At 39.6% G+C, this 23321-nt stretch overlaps 1 pseudogene; it reads right to left on the bottom strand.

The window, feature by feature from the left end:
* Window positions 1-15271: 15271 nt before the first annotated feature.
* LOC129688427 (calcium-independent phospholipase A2-gamma-like) lies at window positions 15272-21688 on the bottom strand (annotated as a pseudogene).
* Window positions 21689-23321: the final 1633 nt, after the last annotated feature.

Below are 23321 nucleotides of genomic sequence, written 5' to 3'. Positions count from 1 at the left end.
AACCACATGATAATCTCCTTAGATGCTGAAAAAGCATTTGACAAAATCCAACATCCATTCATATTTAAAGTCTTGAAGAGATCAGGGATACAAGGCACATATCTAAACATAGTAAAGGCGATATACAGCAAGCCTATAGCCAACATCAAACTAAATGGAGAGAAACTTAAATCAATCCCACTGAAATCAGGGACAAGACAAGGCTGCCCACTCTCTCCATATCTCTTCAACATAGTTCTGGAAGTCCTTGCTAGAGCAATGAGACAGATGAAGGAGATCAAGGGGATACAAATTGGAAAGAAAGACGTCAAAGTATCACTATTTACAGATGATATGAGAGTCTACATGAGTGACCCCAAAAATTCTACCAGGGAACTCCTACAGCTGATAAACACATTCAGCAAAGTGGCCAGATACAAAATTAACTCAAAAAAATCAGTAGCCCTCCTGTATACAAAAGACAAAATGGCTGAGAAAGAAATGAGGGAAACAAAACCCTTCACAATAGCCACAAATGACATAAAGTACCTTGGTGTGACCCTAACCAAGCAAGTCAAAGAGTTGTATGAAAAAAATTTCAAGTCTCTGAATAAAGAATTAGAAGAAGATATCAGAGGATGGAAAGATCGCCCATGCTCATGGCTTGGCAGGATTAACATAGTAAAAATGGCCATCTTACCAAAAGTAATGTACAGATTCAATGCAATTCCCATCAAATTACCAACACAATTCTTTACTGACCTGGAAAGAAAAATTCTCAACTTCATATGGAATAACAAGAAGCCCAGAATTGCTAAAACAATCCTCTACAATAAAAGATCATCTGGAGATATCTCCATCCCTGATCTTAAGCTATACTATAGAGCAACAGTAATAAAAACTGCATGGTACCGGCATAGAAACAGAATGGTGGATCAATGGAACCAAACAGAAGACCCAGAGATAAACCCACACACTTACGGACACCTGGTCTTTGACAAAGATGCCAAAACCATACAGTGGGAAAAAAGATAGCATCTTCAACAAATGGTGCTGGTCTAACTGGATATCTACATGTAGAAATAGATGCAAATAGATCCGTATTTATCACCCTGCACAAAACTAAATTCCAAGTGGATCAAAGACCTCAACATAAAACCAGATACTCTAAATCTGTTAGAAGAAAAAGTGGGGAACAGCCTAGAACTCATTGGCACAGGAGACAACTTCCTGAACAGAACACCAACAGCACAGGCTCTAAGAGCAACAATCAGTAAATGGGACCTTATGAGACTGAAAAGCTTCTGTAAAGCAAAGGACACAGTCATCAAAACAAAGCGATTGCCTACATATTGGGAAAGAATCTTCACCAACCCTTTATCTGACAGAGGGCTAATATCCAGTATATATAAAGAACTAAAGAAGCTGAAAAGCAGCAAACCAAGTAATACAATTAAAAAATGGGGAACAGAGCTAAAGAGAGAATTCTCTGTAGAGGAATATCGAATGGCAGAGAAGCACTTAAAGAAATGCTCAACGTCATTAGCCATTAGGGAAATGCAAATCAAAACAACCCTGAGATTTCACCTTACACCCATCAGAATGGCCAAGATCAAAAACTCAAATGACAACACATGCTGCAGAGGCTGTGGAAAAAGGAGAACACTCCTCCACTGCTGGTGGGAATGTAAACTTGTACAACCACTCTGGAAATTAATCTGGCGCTTTCTCAGACAACTAGAAATAGCGCTTCCTCAAGATCCAGCCATACCACTTCTAGGCGTATATCCAATAGAGGCTCAAGTACACAATAAGGACATTTGCTCAACCATGTTTGTAGCAGCTTTATTTGCAATAGCCAGAAGCTGGAAACAGCCCAGATGCCCCTCAACTGAAGAATGGATACAGAAAGTGTGGTACATCTATACAATGGAGTATTACTCTGCAATGAAAAACAAGGAAATCATGAAATTTGAAGGTAAATGGTGGGACCTGGAAAGGATCATCCTGAGTGAGCTGTCCCAGAAGCAGAAAGACACTCGCGGTATATACTCACTCATATAGACATATAACATAGGATAAACCCACTAAAATATATACATCTAAAGAAACTAATCAAGAGAGAGGACCCTGACTAAAATGTTCAATCCCCATCCCAAAAGGCAAAGAGGATGAACATCAGAAAAAGAAGAAAACAGGAAACAACCTAAGAACCTGCCAAAGGGGGCTTCTGAAAAGCTCTGCCCTTCAGACTATCAAAGCTGACGCTGAGACTTATGGCCAACTTTTGGGCAGAGTGCATGGAATCTTATGAAAGAAGTGGGAAATAGTAAAAATCTGGAGAGGACAGGAACTCCACAAGGAGAGCAACAGAACCAGAAAATTTGAACACAGGGGTCTTCCCAGAGACTCATACTCCAACCAAATACCATGCATGGAGATAACCTAGAACCCCTGCACAGTTGTAGCTGTTTAGTGTCCAAGAGGGTTACATAGTAATGGAAAGAGGGACTGCCTCTGACATAAACTGATTGGCCTGCTCTTTGATCACCTCCCCCTGAGGGGGGAGCAGCTTTACCAGGCCACAGAAGATGACAATGCAGCCACTCCTAATGAGATCTAATAGACTAAGATGAGAAGGAAGGAGAGGAGTACCTCACTTATCAGTGGACTTGGGGAGGGGCATGTGTGAAGAAGGGGGAAGGAGGGTGGGATTGGGAGGGGAGGAGGGAGGTACTTATGGGGGGATACAAACTGAATAAAGTATAATTAATAAAAAATAAATAAAAATTTAAAAAATAAAATAAACAGGATCATAAAAAAAAGAAAATGTTTTCATATAGGTAATACCAATAAGGATAAAAGTTAATTTAGGTATAGAACTCTAAATTATCAAGGTAGGATGGATGGACAATCAAATACATTCTCCTAAGTTGCCAATGCATGTGAACTGGACATTGCATATGTAAATCTTACCTAATAGTTTTCATATTTTTTATAATTATTATTTTATTGAAAGAAAAAGAGCCTTTTATTGGACTTAAAGGGTGGAAATGTTGGAATAAAGTTCTTGTGGAATGTACACAATTTACCCTTGTTCATTCAAATGCTGATTTCTCTACCCCACTATCTGGTTTCAATCCTGACAATGCATTGTGATGTTTATTCTAAGCATCACTTGTCTTAAGTTTGTATAAACATGCTACCATTTGTTTTCTGTATTGTCAATAAAACAACCAGCCAATGCTGAGCAATGGAGATAATAAGGTGGGATGTCCTGGTCCAAAGGGGAGGGCAAAGAAACCAGTGGGAGGAGTAGGAGAGCTGAGATCTGCAGGAGAAAAATTCAAACCACAGGAGAGATGATCTGGACCTAAGATATGACTAAAAACAAGTACAATGCATGAAATCTGAATGGTAGGAAACTATCTGGGCTTGGAGGTCTAGGATGGAATAACTATTGCCCAGCTTGTGTCTAGGTTAATTAAATAAATCCTAGTCTCTGTGTGGTGATTTGGGTATACAGCTGGTTTAGGAATAACTGCTGCTTAACTAAAAGAAAAATCAATAATAAATATTAATATTCAACAACAGGAGCCCAAAGGAAATTAAATGGTTATTTTTAAGCAAGCACTAACCATTTGTGTTCTAGTCATTGAATGTTGAGAAATTTCAGGCATTATACAGTCCTAACACTATAACTGTATGAGATATTGCAGGATAAAACCAAACTCTAAACCAAATTTATCTATGCATTTAAAAGAATGGTATAATAAATTTTGAAGATTTTATCACCAAGGATTTAATGGTCATGTATTGTTGAACTTCTGACTGGAGACATTTTTATGTCTCATTCACTTTCAGGGTTATTCCCATGTGAAGGGATCAGAAATTTATGTTAGCTGTTCTATTTAGTCTTCTTGATTTCTCTTTTCTTGTGTGTGGCCAAGATCTTCAGGTGGTCTTCCTCTGTCATATTTGATTTTTATTAGTTTTGTAAACTTCTCTTTTCTTGTAAAAACATATAAAAAAAAAAACCTTTCCCAGCATAACACATTTCCTGCTTTCCATTTGGAATTTGGAACTTTATATGCTGATCTAATTCAGCAGTCCTTTCTAAATGCCACTGTATCTTAACAGGTGTGCTACTTACCTCATTTAAACATCTTTAAATTGGTAAATCATTATTTAATCTATTTGGGGGAGATATTATATCTCCCTTATGTTTCATGACCATCTTTTTTAAATTACTGTTAGATATTTTCATAATTATTTGACCTATATGATTATAAGTGATATCTGTAACAGGTTTTATGTTATAATGTCTAAAATATTGTTGTATTCCGATGGATATACATGCTGAAGCACTATCAGCCCCAATTTGCAGAGACATCTCCAAAACATTCATCATCTCTAATGAATGTGTAACCTTAGAATCATGCTCTCTAAAATTTAAGGCAAAAGCCCACTGGAATTCTGAATATGAATCTATGGCATGGTGCATGTTTTTCATTTCTCCAAACTCTGTAAAATGGAGCACACCAGCCACTGTATGACCTTGTTCCAAGACAGCACTAAACAGGATCTGCATTTCTACTTTAGCACATGGACCTTCATCTAGTAATTGAGTATTAACAATACACATAAAATATCCAGTCTGACCAAGTTGGCCTATACCTGAAGATTTTCTTTCCAGCATCTCAGTGGGCTGCCACTTTGCGATATCTTCAACCATTTGTGGAAGAGTCTCATCTAGAACTAACTTTTTTGGTGTTATTGAAATCTCCAGATTGGATTTCTCTGAAGGCTCTCTATTTTGATTCAAAGATTCCCCCAACCTCTTTGCAATGGCCTTTAATTTAGCATCCATTTTCTCAGTCTCTTCTTTTTCTAAGCCTGTCTTACCCTAATTGTTCCCAAAGAGTGTATATAAAACTGAAACCATTACTGAAAAAATTATCTGAATGCTAAGAGACACAAACTCAAATGGTATCCAGAAACACTGTGTTATTGTGTCTTCCTCCATTTTCAATATAGAAAATTATATTTTTTAAATCACAAAACCTCTCCCTTAAGGACTTTACTTTCTTAGACCCAGCTTCCCTTCTAGACCTTACCAGTTTAGGTACTTGAGACTTTTCACTCTATCTCTGGCTCCTGTTTCTAGGGAGAGGTGTTTTTTTTTTCTGCCTTTCTCATTGATCCTGACCCCTTTCTCATTCTGAGAAGTTGTTTGGTCCAAAAATCTTTGCTCCTCAGACCATCAAGAATGCTTTCTCCTGTTTTCTACTTCTTCTGATGTCCATCCTCTTTGCCTTTCAGGATGGGGATTGAACATTTTGGTTAGGGTCCTCTCTCTTGCTTAGTTTCTTTAGATGCATAGATTTCTGTGGGTTTGTCCTATGTCTATATGTTTGTATGTCTATATGAGTGAGTGTATACCGTGTGTGTCTTTTTGCTTCTGGGACAACTCACTCAGGATGATCATTTCCAGGTCCCACCATTTACCTGCAAATTTCATGATTTCCTTATTTTTCATTGCTGAGTAATATTCCACAATTTCTTCATCCATTCTTCAGTTGAGGGGCATCTTGGTTGTTTCCAGCTTCTGGCTATTACAAATAAAGCTGCTACAAACATGGTTGAGTAAATGGAATCTGCTACAGAGGGCCTCTGAAAGCCAGAAGAAGTATACAGGAATCAAACTAGGAATCACACTACCACAGAGGGCCTCTGAAAGCTTCTGCCCTGCAGACTATCAAAGCAGATGCTGAGCCTGATGACCAACTGTTGGGCAGAGTGAATGGAATTTTATGTAAGAAGTGGGAAATAATAAGAGCTGGAGAGGACAGGAACTCCACAAGAAGAGCAACAGAACAAGAAAAATTGAACACAGGGAACTTCCCAGAGACTCATACTCCAACCAAGGACTATTCATGGAGATAACCTAGAACCCCTTCACAGATGTAGCCCATGGCAGTTCAGTGTCCAAGTGGGTTACCTAGTAATGGGAAGAGGAACTGCCTCTGACATAATCTGATTGGCCTGCTCTTTGATCACCTCCCCCTGAGGGTGGAACAGTCTTACCAGGCCACAGAAGAGGACAATGCAGCCACTTTGATGAGAACTGATAGACTAAGATCAGAAAGGAGAGGAGAATCTCCCCTATCAGTGGACTTGGGGAGTGGCATGCATGCAGAAAGGGGAGGGAGGGTGGGATCAGGAGGGGAGGAGGGAGGGGCTTATGGGGGGATACAAAATGAATAAAGTGTAATTAATAAAAAATAAAAAAAGTTAAAAAAAAAAAAGAATGCTTTCTCAAAAGGATTTAGCTTCCTGTCTTGGCTAAGAAAGTCTGACTTTGAGAAGCTTGTTTGTTAAAGAGCCACTTTTTCTCTACCCAAAGAAACTGCCTCTCTGGGGTTTCTATGCATCAATTTTTGTTTTTCTGCCACCAGCTGGAGGCCTTGCTAGATGTCTGTAATTCTGCTCCACATTAATACAGCATTTATTGATGATTATTAATATTTAGTATTGACTTACCTTTTAGTTAGACAGTAATTATTCCTAAAACAGCTATATACACAAATCAACACAGAAAGACTTGGATTTATTTTATCTTGAGCACAATGCTGAGCATAATTACTCTATCCTAAACCACCAAGCCACATAGCTTTCTCCCACTCAGATTTCAAACATTATACTTGCTTTTTATTCATATCTTAGGTCCAATTCATTTCTCCTGATGTTTCCTGGTCGTCTCCTCTAGGAGCTCCCCTCCCACTCTTTTTTTCTCCTCCCCTCTGGACCAGGATGTTCCACCCTATTCTCTCCTTTGCTCAGAATTGGCTGGTTGGGGTTTTTTTTGTTTTGTTTTGTTTTGTTTTGTTTTGCTTTGTTTTGTTTTTTTGTAATGCAGAGAACAAATGGCATGTTTATACAAACTTGAAACAGGTGATGCTTAGAATAAGCATCACAATGCAATATCTGGATTGAAACCAGATAGTGGGGTACAGAAATCAGCATTTGAATGTACATGGTAAATTGTATACATTCCATGAGAACATTATACCAACAGGGTTGAAAATCTATTTTATTAGATATTAGAATGGCTATTCCTGCTTGCTTCTTAGGTCCCTTTGCTAAGGAAAACTTTTTTCCAGCCCTTTACTCTGAGGCAGTGTCTGTCTTTACTGCAGAGGTTTGTTTCTTGAATGCAGCACAATGTTAGATCCTGTTTCCACAAACATTATTAGTCTGTGTCTTTTTATTGGTGAGTTGAGTCCATTGATATTGATAGATATTAGTAACCAATGAATTGTAGTTCCTTTTATTGTGAAATTGGTGGAGATTGTATGTTTGTTTTCTTTTGGTTTTTTGTTGTGAAATTACCGTTATACTGTGTTTTCATGGGTGCAGTTGATTTTGTTGGGTTGGAGTTTTCCTTCCAGTATCTGTTGTAGGGCTGAGTTGCTGTGTAGATATTGTTTAAATTTAGTTTTGTTGTGGAATATTTTGTTTTCTCCATCTATATTGATTAAAAGTTTTGCTGGATATAGTAGTCTGGGTTGGCATTTGTGGTTTCTTAGTGTCTGCATGATATCTGTCCAGGTCCTTCTGGCTTTCATAATCTCTGTTGAGAAGTCTGGTGTGATTCTGATAGGTCTACCTTTATATGTTACTTGGCTTTTTTCCCTTGCCACTTTTAATATTTTTCTTTGTTCCATAGATTTAGTGTTTTGATTATAATATGGTGGGTCTGGTCTAGTCTATTTGGTATTCTCTTGTATGTTTAAGGGCATCTCTTTCTTTAGATGGGGAATTTTTCTTCTATGATTTTCTTGAAAATATTTTCTAGATCTAGGAGCCTGGAATCTTCTTTTTCATCTATTCCTATTATTTTTTGGTTTTGTCTGTTCATGGTGTCCTTGATTTCTTGGATTTTTTGTGTCAGGAAATTACTGTTTTTATGTTTCCTTTGAGAGATGCATCGATTTCTTCAATTTTATCTTCAATGTCTGAGATTCTCTCCTCCATCCTTTATATTCTGTAGGTGATGCTTACCTCTGTGGTTCCCGATCTCTTCTCTAAATTCTCCATCTCCAAGGTTTTCTCAATTTGTGTTTTCTTTATTGATTCTAATTCCATTATCATGTCTTGAATGATTTTATTCATTTCTATCTACTGATTGTTGATCCCTATCTGTTCATGATGGCCTCTATTTATTTAGTTGTATTCACCTGTGCTTCTTTGAGAGATTTGTTTGTTTCCTCTTTGTGTGCCTCTCATATCTGCATAATCATAAATTTAAGATCATTTTCCTGTGTTTCAGCTACATTAGAATATCCACTGATTTGGGATTTTTCTGATGAAGCTATGATGTCCTGGTTTCTGTTGATTGTGTTCTTTTGCCACCTTCTGGTCAACAACAAAGTTGTTGTCTGTAGGCTTGACTGTTCTTAGAGCCTGTACTGCAGTCTGGGTTCTCCTGTCTCTGGAGTCTAGAGTAGACTTCAGGAAGATGAGAAAGTCCAGAGGCTCAAGAATGGGTGCTGGGGACTTGGATGCAGCTAAGGAAGGGAGGGCACTGGCACAATTGTCTTTTTTTTTTCTTTATAAGAGAAATGGTTTATTTATAATATTGTGAATTTGCTCACTTAAACATATTTTACTATTTTTCATCATCAAAACATTGTCACCAGCCAGCAGTGACACCTGAATACCACCTGAGAGAGGGCTGGAGAGAGACAGAGTGACACAGAAAAGGACACCAAGTCTACATGCTGATCAAAGTGTCTATTTAATGGACGTCAGGTTAACACTTAGTAGGCAAAAAAATTACAAGCAGTTTCTCAAGTAGGAATTTTGCTTAGTCAAAACATATGAGGGCTCACTCAAGGTCACACAGAGCCTGAGGTCTGGTTACTATGGTTGCACAGAGTTTCTCAGGGTCAGAGCAATCCGCTGTAGGACCACCAAGGTCAGTCTACAAGAAACTGGAGTTTGGAAAATAACCAGAGCTAAGAGGCCGAATTCCACTGCTCAGATGCCATTAACTCCAAATTTGCCATTAACTCCAAAAAGGCTGCCACAATCCCTCCCTTTTGAATTAAAGCAAAGGGACCGTGCCTGTCTTAGGTGGGGGTGATTCCCAATAAATATCTTACCCATCATGGGAGAATCCTGCTTATAAGGGGATTTCTGTGTCTTAGGTTGGTAAATATCCAATCACCCAGAACCCATCATTGACTAACTGGCCCATCACACAGGAAAGGAGAGGTTAAAGCTGACATTTGAGCTTTAACCTCTTGAGCAAGCCAAGCCCCTACCTGGGGTGAGGAAGTGACAGCATGCTGCTGTTTCAATGGCATTAAATCTAGCTTGGCGCTTTTGAGCTAAGCGGACACATCTGGCAATAACAAAGATGTACCAGACCAGCCAAACAAAGGTGTGCTAACATGTACAGGGAGAACAAGAGGGGGACTGGGCACGAAGGCACAAAGGTGTAATTCAGCCTTCACTGGGTGAATCAGCTGCAGCAGGATCAGCAATATCGTCACTTGGAGAATGATCTTGTTTCTTGATGAAATCCACTTATTGCACCAGTCTCATTGGCAGCCATCGAGCAGCATCTTTAACCTGCAAAAAAAAAAACACAAACATATCCTCGTCCCCAAATTAAAATGGGGTCGGTCCATGCCGTGTATTATTCAAGGGGTCCCTCCATTTAACCATGAAGGTTTCAGGGTGCCAAAAATGTTTAGCTGCAGATTTGCCATGTTTGTCCAGAGTTAAAAAAATTTAATTGAGCTCTGGATGAATGAGGAGGACATAATTCCCCCTTTTTTGTCTTTTGTAAATACATCTTAATGGTGGCATGAGCATGTTTAACCATGCTTTGGCCCATAGGATTATAAGGAATACCTGTTACATGTTTAATATTTAATTTTTTACAAAAAAAAATTTGAAAGGGCTTGCTGGTATAAGCTGTTTTATTGTCAGTTTTACATTGGTGTGGCATGCCAAGAGCAACGAATGCAGCCAAACAATGATCTATAACATGGCACACAGCTTCTCTAGGTATGCAAGGTAGCAAAAATAAATCTTGTATAGGTATCAATAATTATATGAATAAATTTTAATTTTTTTAAATTTTATAAAATGAGTCACATCCATCTGTCATAGCTGACCTGGGGTCAACCCTCAGGGGTTAACTTGTCTAGTACCAAGATGAGGTACTGGACAGAAAACATCACAATTGTTACAATTTTTAACAATTTTTTTTTGGCTTGTTCTTTGGTAAGGCCATAAGTTAAATGTAAGGAGTGACTATTAAGATGATGTAATTTATGAGCCAATTGAACTTTTTGTATAGGAATTTCTTGAGCCAAGGTTATTAAGGCTTCATCAACAGTCTGGTTACCTGAAGCAAGAGGTCCAGAGAGGCTAGAATGGATTGATGATCCCTGAGCTTCCACCATTTGCCTGGTCTCCAGGGAGTGACCAGCAGAACCCTGGCGTAAATGCTGGGAACACCACCCCAGGAATCCCAGCCTACTAGAGAGAAGGATCCCTGGACCTGGGACTGCCCTTTCTCTGGTATATGCAGAAAGTGCTGAGGGCCCACGGTTTGCCACTCTCAGACTCTCAGCCATGAGGGGCCTAGATCAAACAGATCCCAACTCTTCAGGGAATCCTGAAGCTGCCCTTAGGGGAGCAGGGGGATTTGATGTCTGGCTGCCAGAGCGGGGCTCCCTGAAACTGGAGCTCTGCACTGGCTAGGGTGTGTAGAATGTGAACGAGGTCCACAGTTTGTGACTCCAGACCTGGGCAATGGCCATAGGGGTCCTGGATCCTATTGTCCCTAACTAATGGCTGTCCCCTCTAGTCCAGGAAGCCCAAAGCTTGATGATCTGAACCCAGCCACCTGTCCACTCAGCAGTTTCAGAGTCTCAGACCCTCTGCGCCTCAGGTGTGCTCCACACTGGTTGCCGCCATGCTGTTATTGTTTCTGTGGTGTATTATTGGCCTCTTTGTGAAAAACCAAGTAGTGATGTGAGCATGGGCTTATATCTGAATCCTCAACTCTTTTTAGTATGCATGGATGTATATTGTATATTATATTCTATATAATACTATATAGACATATATAGAGTGGGATGTATTGATGATATATGATACTTATTACATTTCTTTAATATATTTCTACTATATGGATGAAAATGCTGTTTTTGATACAGACATGAGGCATTTAATGATTCTGATATCCTCTTCTAATAATCATTTTAATATTTACATTATGCAATGTGTGAAGTGAATAAAAAACAAGGGAGGGTACATCTTCTATCCAAGTACTCAGGAGGCTGACATGTCAGATCATAAATTTAAATGTGGCCTTGCCTAATTACTGACATCCAAGACAGACAAATAAGACCATGTCATGACAATTTGTGAAAATATAAAAAATCCAATAACAACAGCACACCACCTTTTCTTTTTTAATTTTTATTTATTTATTTTTTTAACTTTTATTAATTACACTTTATTCATTTTGTATCCCCCATAAGCCCCTCCTTCCTCCCCTCCCGGTCCCACCCTCTCCCCTAGTTAATTCACATTGTATCCTAGCTGTAGTCCTCCCCTTCTCCATTCCCTCCCAAACCTATCCTCCCTCCCTCATCTCCTCCCATGACCCTCCAGGTCTTACTAACTCCCCCTTCTTTCATATGATTCCCTGCACTCTGCCCAAAGTTTGGTTATGAGTCTCAGCATCTGCTTTGATACACTGCTGGGTAGAGTCTTTCTGAAGTCCTCTGTGGTAGGCTCCTGTCCTGTTTCCTGCTTTCTCCTTCTTCCAATGTCCATCCCATTTGTCCTTCTAAATAAGGATTGATCTTCTTACCCAGGGTCTGCCTTCTTGTTTATCTTCTTTAGGTGTACAAATTTTAATATGTTTATCCTATATTATGGGTCTAGTATCCAACCAAGGTCCATTCATGGAGATAACCTAGAATCCCTGCTCAGATGTAGTCCATGGCAACTCAGTATCCAAGTGGGTTTCCTAGTAAGGGGAACAGGGACTGCCTCTGACATGAACTCAGTGGCTGGCTCTTTGACCACCACCCCAATGAGGGAGAAGCAGCCTTGCCAGACCACAGAGGAGGACATTGCAGCCAGGCCTGATGACACCTGATAAGCTAGGGTCAGATGGAAGGGGAGGAGGACCTCCCCTATCAGTGGACTTGGGGAGGGGCATGGGAGGAGATGAGGGAGGGGATTACAGCTGGGATATAAAGCGAATAAAATGTAACTGATGTAAAAAATAAAAATTAAATTAAAAAAAATCAAAAGCAACACAGATGCAAGAATAAAGCCCTAGACCAGAGGAAATTGACTTCTAGCAAAAGGATTTTATTCCCTGGTACGTATTCTGCTTCACCCAGTCCCCTGACTTACATGCTCTGGTAGTCTAGAAGGAGTGCTGCAAGCTCAAACGTGTATTCCCTATCCACAAAGGTTGGTATCAGGGTGAAAGAGAAACCCTGCAGGCCTGAGAGACACTGGGAAATGAAGGAGATGTGCCAACGTTGAGAACAGAACTATGAGTGGATGTGTGACACTTAGGACTTTACCTGAAGGTACTTGCTTTAGACCTAGTCAGGTGAGGGGAGAGCTACAGTAATGTCAAAATTCAAAGTTTGAGAGAGGGCAATTTTTTCAGAAGATGGTATGTTTCAGGAATGCTTTGTGTTTCTCTGTATGCACAAACTGACTCCAGTTACCATGAGGGCCAGTTTGATAGCTATAAATAGGCAAGATCCATCTGAGAACATGCTGAGCCTGGAGAGTGTACGGTGTGTGTTTTCACCGCATCTCTGCCAATGGTAGGACTGCATTACTGGCTTACAGAACATTTACAGGGTCTAGATAAAGGTGTGTAGACCAATCTCGCATGGCTGTTGTAGTATTTCTTGGTATAATGTAATGATGTGGAGTTTCAGGTTTCTTCCTATACCTTATTCCTTGAAAAGTACATATGATGATTTGGGTTGACTTTCTAGAATATGTAGCTTTTAAGGACTGAATTTTGTGAAGAATTTGTGCTTGAGGGAAATAGCCCCGTTTTCTTTTGAAAAAGTGAATTGTTTAAAAGTTTGAAGGAGAGAGCTGGTAGATTATGGGTCTAGGGAAATGGCTAGGTGAGTAAAGATGTTTACAGCCAAGTCTGGTTACCTAAATTTGAGTCCCAGAATCCAAATGCAGGAGAGAACTAATTCAGGCATCTTGGATTCTACCCTCCACATATGCACACTGTTAGAAGAAAAAGTGGGGAAGAGACTAGAACTCATCAGCACAGGAGACCACTACCTGAACAGAACACCAACAACACAGGCTCTAAAATCAACAATCAATAAATGGGACCTCATGAAACTGAAAAGCTTCTGTAAAGCAAAAGACACTGTCATCAGAACAAAACGGCAACCTACAGACTGGGAAAGGATCTTCACCAACCCTATATCTGACAGAGGACTAATATCCAGAATATATAAATAACTCAAGAAATTAAACAGCAACAAATCAAGGAATCTAATTAAAAATGGGGTACAGAGCTAAACAAGAATTCTCAATAGAGGAATAGCAAATGGCCGAGAAACATTTAAAAAAATGCTCAAGGTCCTTATTCATCAGGGAGATGCAAATCAAACCGACCCTGAGATTTCACCTTACACCCATCAGAATGTCTAAAGATCAAAAACTCAAGTGAGAACACATGCTGAAGAGGATGTGGAGAAAGGGGAAGCCTCCTCCACTGCTGGTGGAAATATAAACTTGTACAACCACTCTGGAAATCAATCTGGCGCTTTCTCGGACATTTAGGAATAGTGCTACCTCAAGATCCAGCTATACCACTCATAGGCATATATCCAAAAGTGCTCAAGTATACAACAAGGACATTTGCTCAACCATGTTTGTAGCAGCTTTATTTGTAATAGCCAGGAGCTGGAAACAACCCAGATGCCTCTCAGTTCAGGAATGGATACAGAAATTGTGATACATTTACACAATGGAATATTACTCAGCAATTAATAACAAGGAAATCATGAAATTTGCAGACAAAGGGTGGAAACTGGCAAAGAGCATCCTGAGTGAAGTATCCCAGAAGCAGAAAGATACACAGGGTATATACTCACTCATAAGTAGATATTAGACATATAATACAGGAAGAACATACTAAAATCTGTACACCTAAAGAAACTAATCAAGAAGGAGGATGCTGGCTAAAATGCTCAATCCTCATTCAGAAAGGAAAAGAGGATAGATATCGGAGGAAGGAGAAAACAAGGAACAGGACAGGAGCATACCACAAAGGGCCTCTGAAAGACTCTATCCAGCAGGGTATCAAAGCAGATGCTGAGACTTATAGCCAAACTTTGGGTAGAACACAGGGAATCTTATGAAAGAAGACCTGGAGAGGACAGGAGCTCCATAAAGAGAGCAACAGAACCAAAAAATCTGGGCACAGGGGTCTTTTCTAATACTTCAAACAAGGACCATTCATGGAGATAATCTAGAATCCCTGCACAGATGTAGCCCATGGCAGTTCAGTGTCCAAGTGGGTTCCATAGTAATGGGAACAGGGACTGTCTCTGACATGAACTGATTGGCCTGCTCTTTGATCACCGCCCCCTGAGGGGGTATAACAGCCTTACCAGGCCACAGAGGAAGATATTGCAGCCACTACTGATTAGGCCTGATAGACAAGGATCAGAAGGAAGTGGAGGAAGACCTCCCCTATCAGTGGACTGGGAGAGGGGCAAGGGTGGAGAAGAGGAAGGGGGTGGGATTGGGAAGGAGGGAGGGAGAGAGCTACAGGTGGGAAACAAAATGAATAAACTGTAATTAATAAAAACATAAATAAAAAAGAAAAAAGATTATAGACTTACTAAGATTCAGTAAGATTTACCAAGCCTTGCAAGAGCTGCAAATCCTCTGAATATGAACTTAGACATGGTCACTTATGTAGAGACAGAAAACTCATGAGAAAATATAGTGCAGTGAAAATGTAAATAAAATACACAAATTTACAGGAAAATGAATTTTCAAGTATCCCAAGACAAATGTGTAAATACTCCTAGTGTTGTGTCTACTGAATATTTTGAGTCCATAGCGTTTAAGCGTTCCCCAAAATTTTATATTAAGAGTTACACTGATGCCACCTAGTGGTTCTACTTTGCCTAACTCCGAACTAAAGAGGAAATACGGAGTGTTGGGCTGTGAGGAGTCAGTGGGCTTAACCATAGATGTAATTAAAGATCTGATGAATTGGCTTCTGAGTAAACCAACTTCCACTGAGTCTGAAGAGCAACCGCGCCTTTTGCTCCCCCACCACCAATGGTGAGGATTTGATTCCTCTGCCTTTCACTGTATCCACATAACCAATTAAGGCCAAAATTTCTCTAACTGCAGCCTGAAGAGTTTCATCCTTAATTTGTCTCAGTCAAAATTAATCTGGAATATTTTTTTTTCTTGACAGCCACTCCTTTTCATTCGGAAAATTCTAGAAAATGAAAAGTCAGTTCTTCAAGTCTGAGTAATGCAGACCTTTGGGTTGGTTGTTCTTCTCAAGGCCTGAACTAAGGCCAGAGTCCTGTTGTCAATACTCTCACTGGAAATAATCTCAATTTCTCACTGAAAGGACACATGCTTTCTCTCCTTTGACTTCTTGTCTTTGCTAATAGCTTGCTCAGTTTTAGCAGGCTCTTCCTGACTTTCTGGCTGACTTTAATTTGGATACAAGTCCACCAATCTAAGGCTTGTACACCTTCAGTGGAACGAGAAAAGAAATTAGCCATACTTTGTTTGCAGACACTGGAATAACCTCAAGCATCCAACTAGGGCTGAAAATTTTGTCCCCAGCATCTAGGGGAGATTCTGAGTCTAGCCTGTCAGGATGTCAGGGCCAGGAGAACTGGATTCCCCTTCTTTGAGGTCTGGTTTGCCTTAAAGATGTTTATCCTATTTTGACAGAGATAGTTTTTTTTCCTTGTACTTGAAGTATGAATTAATATGATTTGCAAAAAGGTAGAGTGACTCTCTAAATCTGACAGTTATACTGTACATGTAATGGAAAAGGCTATTCTTACCTGTATCTTCTTCTTTATCTGGAAGGTAACTTTTCTGTTCCACGAAAGAATTATTTTGTGCTTGTTTATCACTATAGTATTTCAGAGACTCAATGGCTTGTTTTACATTTTTGTTGTTTTAACCATCCCCTGATACTTTTCTTAATATCTGAAAACTTGGCATAAATTGAGCTAATCATGAAACCATTTCATTTTGACTCTCAAAAATAGCCTTTAATGTCCCAAAAGCAGAAAGACATATATGGCATATACTCACTTGAAAGTGGATACTAGACATATAATATAGGGTAAACATACTAAAATCTGTACACCTAAAAAAACTAAGCAAGGAGGAGGACCCTGGGTAAGATGATCAATCCTCACTCAGAAAGATAAATGGACTAGACATTGGAAAAAGGAGAAAACAGGAAAAAGGACAGGAGCCTACCACAGAGGGCCTCTAAAAGACTCTACCCAGCAGGGTATCAAAGCAGATGCTGAGACTTATAACCAAACTTTGGGCAGAGTTCAGGGAATTATGTGAAAGAAGGGGGAGATAGAAAGACCTGGAGGGGACAGGAGCTCCACAAGGAGAGTAACAGAACCAAAATATCTGGACACAGGGGTCTTTTCTGAGACTGCTACTCCAGCCAAGGACCATTCATGGATATAATCTAGAACCCCTGCTCAGATATAGCCCATGGCAGCTCAGTATTCACGTGGGTTCCATAATAGGGGGAACAGGGACTGTCTCTGACATGAACTCAGTGGCTGGCTCTTTTACCGCCACCATCCCTGAGCGGGGGAGGGGCAGCCTTGCCAGACCACAGAGGAGGACAATGCAGCCAGTTTGGATGAGACTGGATAAGCTAGGGTCTTATGGAAGGGGAGGAGGACCTCCCGTATCAGTGAACTTAGAGAGGGGCATGGGAGGAGATGAGGGAGAGAGGGTGGGTTGGGGAAGGAATGAGAGAGGGGGCTACAGCTGGGATACAAAGCGAATAAAATGTACTTAATATAAAAATTAAAATTTAAAATAAAAAATAGCCTTTGAAACAGAATTTAAAATGCTTTTAATATGGGGCAGATGAGTGGTCACTTTTGTAAGTCCTTTAGAAGCAGAAGTGCTAAGTTCCAAAATTCCAACGTGTAAGCCATGGTTGCTTGTAAATGTGCTTCACTTTTATTCCATTTACAGCTTTCCTTATTTGTGTGAAAATCACACATTGGTATAAAAAAAGACATTGATACAGTTTATGGGCCAATAATGTTTAAAACACACAAATTGTAGCTGTTTGCTTCTCTGTTTCCCACAAAGACTTCTTTCATTACAGGATGCAGGCAGCAATCACAGGCACCATGGCTACCATTCGCCTCCTGCCAGCAATGACTTCTACATGAGCTGACATGGCCTCCTGTTTAGGAATTTTTAAGATTTTATTTTTTATAAGTAGATGTATGTTTGTGTGAGTGTGTATGACATAAGGACATGGGTGCCCATGAGGACAGGAAGAGGATATCAAATTCCCTGGAACTGAACTCATGAGCTATTGTGAGCTGTCTAATATCTCATACAACCTTCACAATTCTAAGATCAACTGGTTATATGCCATAATAAATACTCTTGCATTTAGGAGAGCAATGTGTGGTAGCTATGTGCTAATTTAAAGAACTTGTAAATTCGTTTACAAGTACTGAGGCGCCCCCTTCCCATGATCAGTAGATTACAACAACAGCTCTCACGATTCTTAATATCTTGTGTGGTCTCTATAGATTCCTAAAGAAGAGCTTACCCTGAGCACTTACTACTGAACGCAGTAGTGAAATGGATTGCGTGCCGAATAGTTATTCTACTAGAAATTACAATGGGAGTTCCGGTTAAGGCAGCATTGTCTTGAAAAACAATTGTCCATGATAAAACAGATTAAGAGAATTTATTATCACTAAGTCAGCTCTACAGAGGACACAGGAAGGAATACTTCAGTCTGAAAGCAAATATGAGCCAAGTCAAGAAGGCACAAGGAATGAATAATTTCAGAACAAGCAATCAAAAGAAAATACCACAAAGCAACAAACTAACAAAAATTAATATATATATATATATATATATATATATCTTTCAATAATAATTTGAGATTGATTTTTAGATAACCAACATCTAAAATTAGAGATGCCTTCAGCAATAGAGTCTTGACATTTAGCATGATGGAATGACCCAGGACAACAGCAATAGCCTGTGCTGTTTTGAGTGCTTCTGGGAAAGGTTCCCATGCATAGTGCTTGCAGTTTCATCAGCTGACACATATATTCTGGGAGCAGCATTGTACGCACATTCAAAACATTTCTCACCATTTCCTTTTTAAAATTTAATTTTCCAAACTTTATCATTTAAAATTTTAGAAAACAATCCTGTACAATAAAAGAAGTTCTGGAGTTATCCCCATTCCTGATTTCAGGCTGTACTATGGAGCAATAGTAACAAAAAAAAAAAACACCTGCATGGTATTGGCATAAAAAGAGACAGGTTGATCAATGGAATCAAATCAAAAGCCAAGAAGTAAACCACACACTATGGATACTTGATTTTTGACAAAAAAAAAAAAGGCAAAACTATAAAATGAGAAAAGAAAAGCATCTTCAACAAATGGTGTTGTTCTAACTGGATATCTGAATGTAGAAGAATGCAAGTAGATCCATTTTTATCACCTTGCACAAAACTCAAGTCCAAGTGAATCAACAACCTCAACATAAAACCAGATACACTAAATCTGATAAAAGAGAAAATGAGGAATAGCCTTGAATGTACTGGCACAGGAGACAATTTCCTGAACAGAACACCAACAGCTCAGGCACTAAGATCAATTAATAAATGGGACCTCATGAAACTGAAAAGATTCTGTAAGGCAAACAACACCATCAACAGAACAAAACAGCAGCTTACAGATTGGGAAAATATGTTCACCAACCCTACATCTTTCAGAGGGATGATATCCAAAATATATAGAGAACTCAAGAAATTAAACAGCAACAAACCTAATAATCCAGTTTAAAAGTGGGGTACTGAGTTAAACAGATAATTCTTGACAGAGGAATCTCTAATGACTGGGAAGCACTTTTTAAAAAAATCTTCAACATCCTTAGTCATCAGGAAAATGCAACTCAAAATGACCCTGAGATTCTATCTTACACTGGTCAGAATGGCTAAGATCAAAAACCCAAATGACAGCTCATGCTGGAGATGATATGGAGCAAGGGGAACAATCCTCACTGCTAGTAGAAGTGAAAACTTGTACAAACCACTTCGGAAATCAATTTGGCACTTTCTCAGAAAAATGGGAATAGTTCCACCTCAAGACACAGCTATATCACCCCTGGGCATATGCCCAGAAGATGTTCCACCATACCACAAGGACACTTGCTCAACTATGTTTATAGCAGCTCTATACAAAATAGGCATAAACTGAAAACAGCCAAGTTGCCTCTCACCCAAAGAACGGATTTTTTTAAAGTGGTAAATTTACATAATGGAATATGACTCAGCTATCAAAAACAAAGAATTCATGAAATTTGCAGGCAAATGGGTGGAACCAGAAAATATCATCCTGAGTGAGGTAATCCAGACCCAGAAAAACAAACATGGTATGTACTCCTGTATAAATGGACTTTAGCCATAACCATCCTACAATCCACAGACCCAAGGAAGCTGAGTAACAAGGAGGGCCCAAGGAAGGATACCTGAATCTCGCTGAGAAAAGAAAATAGAATAGACATCAGGGAGTGGATGGGTGGAATGAACTGGATAGAAGAGGAGGTAGAAAGAAAGGGGAACAGGAGGGATTAAGTGTAGGGAGAACAGACAGAAACAGAACTGGAATGGAGGGGCATCTTTGATAGGAGCTAGAAACCTAAGACAACGGAAATGCTCAGGAATCTTTCAGGGTGGTCCTAGCTAAGATTCCTAGTGGTAGGGGATGTGGAACCTGAAATGGCCACCTTCTGTGATAAGGTAAGATTCTCAATGGAGAGATGGGAACACCAACCCAGCCACAAAACCTTCGACCCACAATTTTCCTGCCTACAAGATGTGCAGGGATAAAAAGGAAGCAGAAATTGAGTGACTGGCCAACCAATGGGTGGCCCACCTTGAAATCCATGCCATGAGAGAAGCACACCTCTGACGCTATTAATGACATTCTGCTATTCTTGCAGACAGGAGGCTAGCATAACTGTCATTGAGAGGCTTCACCCAGCAACTAATGGAAACAGATGCAGAGACCCACAGCCAAACATTGGGTAGAGCTCAGGGAATCTTGTGGAAGGGGAGGAAAGACTAAGGAAGCCAGAGAGATCAATGACACCTCAAGAAAACCTACAGAATCAACTAACCTCGGCCCAGGGAAGCTCACTGAGACTGAACCACCAACCAGAGAACATGCATGGGGCGGACCTAGGTCCGCCACACATATGTAACTGATGTGCAGCTGGGTCTTCATGTGGAACCCCTAAGAGCAGGGGCAGGGGCTATTTATGATTCTATTGCCTGACTTTGGATCTCTTTCCCCTAACTGGACAGCCTTGTCTAACCTCAATAGAAGAAGATGCACCTATCCTGCTGTAGCTTGATATTTCAAGGCAGATTGATATCCGTGGGAGCCTCCCCTTCTCTGGGGAGAAAAAGGGGGAGTGGAGGAAGAGGAGTTAAGAGGGAGAGAAAGAGAGGAGAGGAGGAAGGGGAAGCTGTGATTAGACTGTAAAGTTAATTAATTAATTAATTTAAAAACTTTAGAAAATAAGTAAAAACATCACACAGCAAAATTAACCAGACCTAAAGCCCATACAACTTAATGAACTTATATATAGTTAGAAATTGGCATTCTAAATGGAAGCTATGAAGAGTCACATTAAACTTTACACTTTCATATGGAATATATATTATACACTTATCCACCACTGAAATAAAAAAAATCCTTGACAGAATTAGAACTAGAAAAAATTAGTGTTATACATTTTATATTATGTATTTTAATTAGTTTATAGAATAATTTTAGTCTGTGAATTAAATATATAGCATATTAAAACATATAAATATATAACATCAAAATAATTAAAATATATAATATAAAATACTAGTGGATTTTCTATAAGACTTCTTGGTATGTTCTTTCACTTAACCCACAACCCTCATCTTGCTCTCTTTTCTCTCTCTTCACCATCTCTATTTATAACTCTAACCCAGAGATTCCCCAACCCCTGTTCTTTCACGTAACCTGGGTTCTACTATTCTTTCTTTATTAATTTAATGTTTTATTTATTCACATTACATCCCAGTCATAAGCCCCTCCCTCTCCTCCAGGTCTCACATTCTTTCCCTGTTTCCCTTATCCCTCCTTCCCTACTCCTCAAAGAAGGTAAGTCCTCCCAGCTACCCACCCCAGCATATCAAGTTGCATATTGTCCTTTCTAGTTATATTTTTGTACCTGTATTTCAAGATTTCAGGTTTCCACGTGTCTTTTTTATAACTCATTTTGGCTTCGCCTTCCCTCTCCCTCCTTTCCCCATGTCTTGCCCATCCATGTCTGAACATGTTCGGCCCTCGTTATCCCCCTCTCTTCTCTCATTTCCTTATGATTCTCTACATCCCCTCTCTTAATAGGTCCATGACCAATGTCTTGTTTCTAAATACTCGGCTTCCTCGTCTATGCCAAGTTAAGCATACAAAGGATTCAAAGGTGGAATTCACATATGAGAAAGAACATGCAGCAATGGTCTTCCTGAGCCTGGTTGTCTCACACAGTATAACTTCTGCAGTTCTCTCCATTTGCATGAAAACTTCATGGTCACATTTTCTTTTCAGGTGAGTAACAGTCCTTTGTGTGTACATACTCCAATTCTTCTTAACAGTTCCTCAGCTGATGGGCATCTAAGTTGATCTCATTCCCTAACTGTTGTGAATAAAGCAGCAGTGAATACAGATGTGCAAATATCTCTGTGATAGGAAATACAATTTTTTGAGTATACACCTAGAAGCACTAGAGCTGGGTTAATATAGTAGGTCTATTTAGAGTTGAGTTTTATTGTTGCTGTTCTTATTGTTATTTGGTTGGGTTTATTTGGTTTTTGTTTGTTCTCTCCATAGTGATTTCCAAGGTGACTATACTGGTTTACATTTCCATCAACGTGTACAAGAGCAAATCAAATGCAAGAGCACACAGAGATCACAAACCATGAAAGTTCATTTTTTTCCAAAGGATGCAAAGTTAGTTCCACATATGTAAATCAGTATGTGTAATTCAGCGTATAAAGACGGAAGTCATATATCAAAGCAGAAAAGGCCTTCAACAAATTTCAACATCTCTTCATAATAAAAAGGCCTGCAGAAACTATGAACAGAAAGAATAGTTGGATGCAATATAATAAAAAATTATAAGTAATATACCAATAACCAACATTATTTTAAGTGGGGAAAAAAATCAAGCATTTTTTCAAAACTCTGAAGCGAAACAAGCAATCCCACTCTACTCTTTGCCTTATTTAATTGTTTAATTTTTGAGAATTCCATATATGCATGCTCTACTTACATCATTTCCACCCCTCTCCCCCCACCCAGCAACTCCTCCCATGTACACACACATGCATACCTCCCTCCTCCATCTGTGTCTGTCTCTGTCCCTCCCTCTCTCTTTCTCTCTCTAGCTTACTTACTCTCTTGCTCTCTTGCTCTCTCCTTCTCTCGCTTGCTCTCGCTCTTGCTCTTGCTCCCCCTCTGGCTCTTTCTCAAATCCATGACCTGTTCTTTACTCCCCCACCAGTTTAAAATCTTAGCTCTAGTTTACTGCTTGCATAGTGAACCAAGTGGTCACTAGATGGAGCTCTAAGATTTTCCAAGACAGACAAAGACTAGACATTTACAGTTCTGTACTGACCTTGCTATTTTTCCCATTAACCCTTCAGTTCCTAAATGTTATTCTATATTTTATTTTTTCTTTATTGTTATTGTTTATCACAATTTATTCACTTTGTATCCCAGCTGCAGTCCCCTCCCTCATCTCCTCCCGGTCCCATCATCCCTCCCTCTTCCCCCTCTATGTCCCTCTCCTAGGCCACTGATAGAGGGAGGCCCTCTTCCCCTACTAGCTAACCCTAGCCTATCAGGTCTCATCAGGACTGTCTGGATCTTCTTTCTCTGTGGCCTAGTTAAACCATCTCACCAGGGGGAG

The sequence above is a fragment of the Psammomys obesus genome, unplaced genomic scaffold (assembly GCF_907164565.1).
Source record: "Psammomys obesus unplaced genomic scaffold, mPsaObe1.curated_primary_1811, whole genome shotgun sequence".
Classification (NCBI taxonomy): domain Eukaryota; kingdom Metazoa; phylum Chordata; class Mammalia; order Rodentia; family Muridae; genus Psammomys; species Psammomys obesus.
The sequence above is the reverse complement of the archived record's forward strand: the minus strand, read 5'-3'. Positions and strand labels throughout refer to the sequence as shown.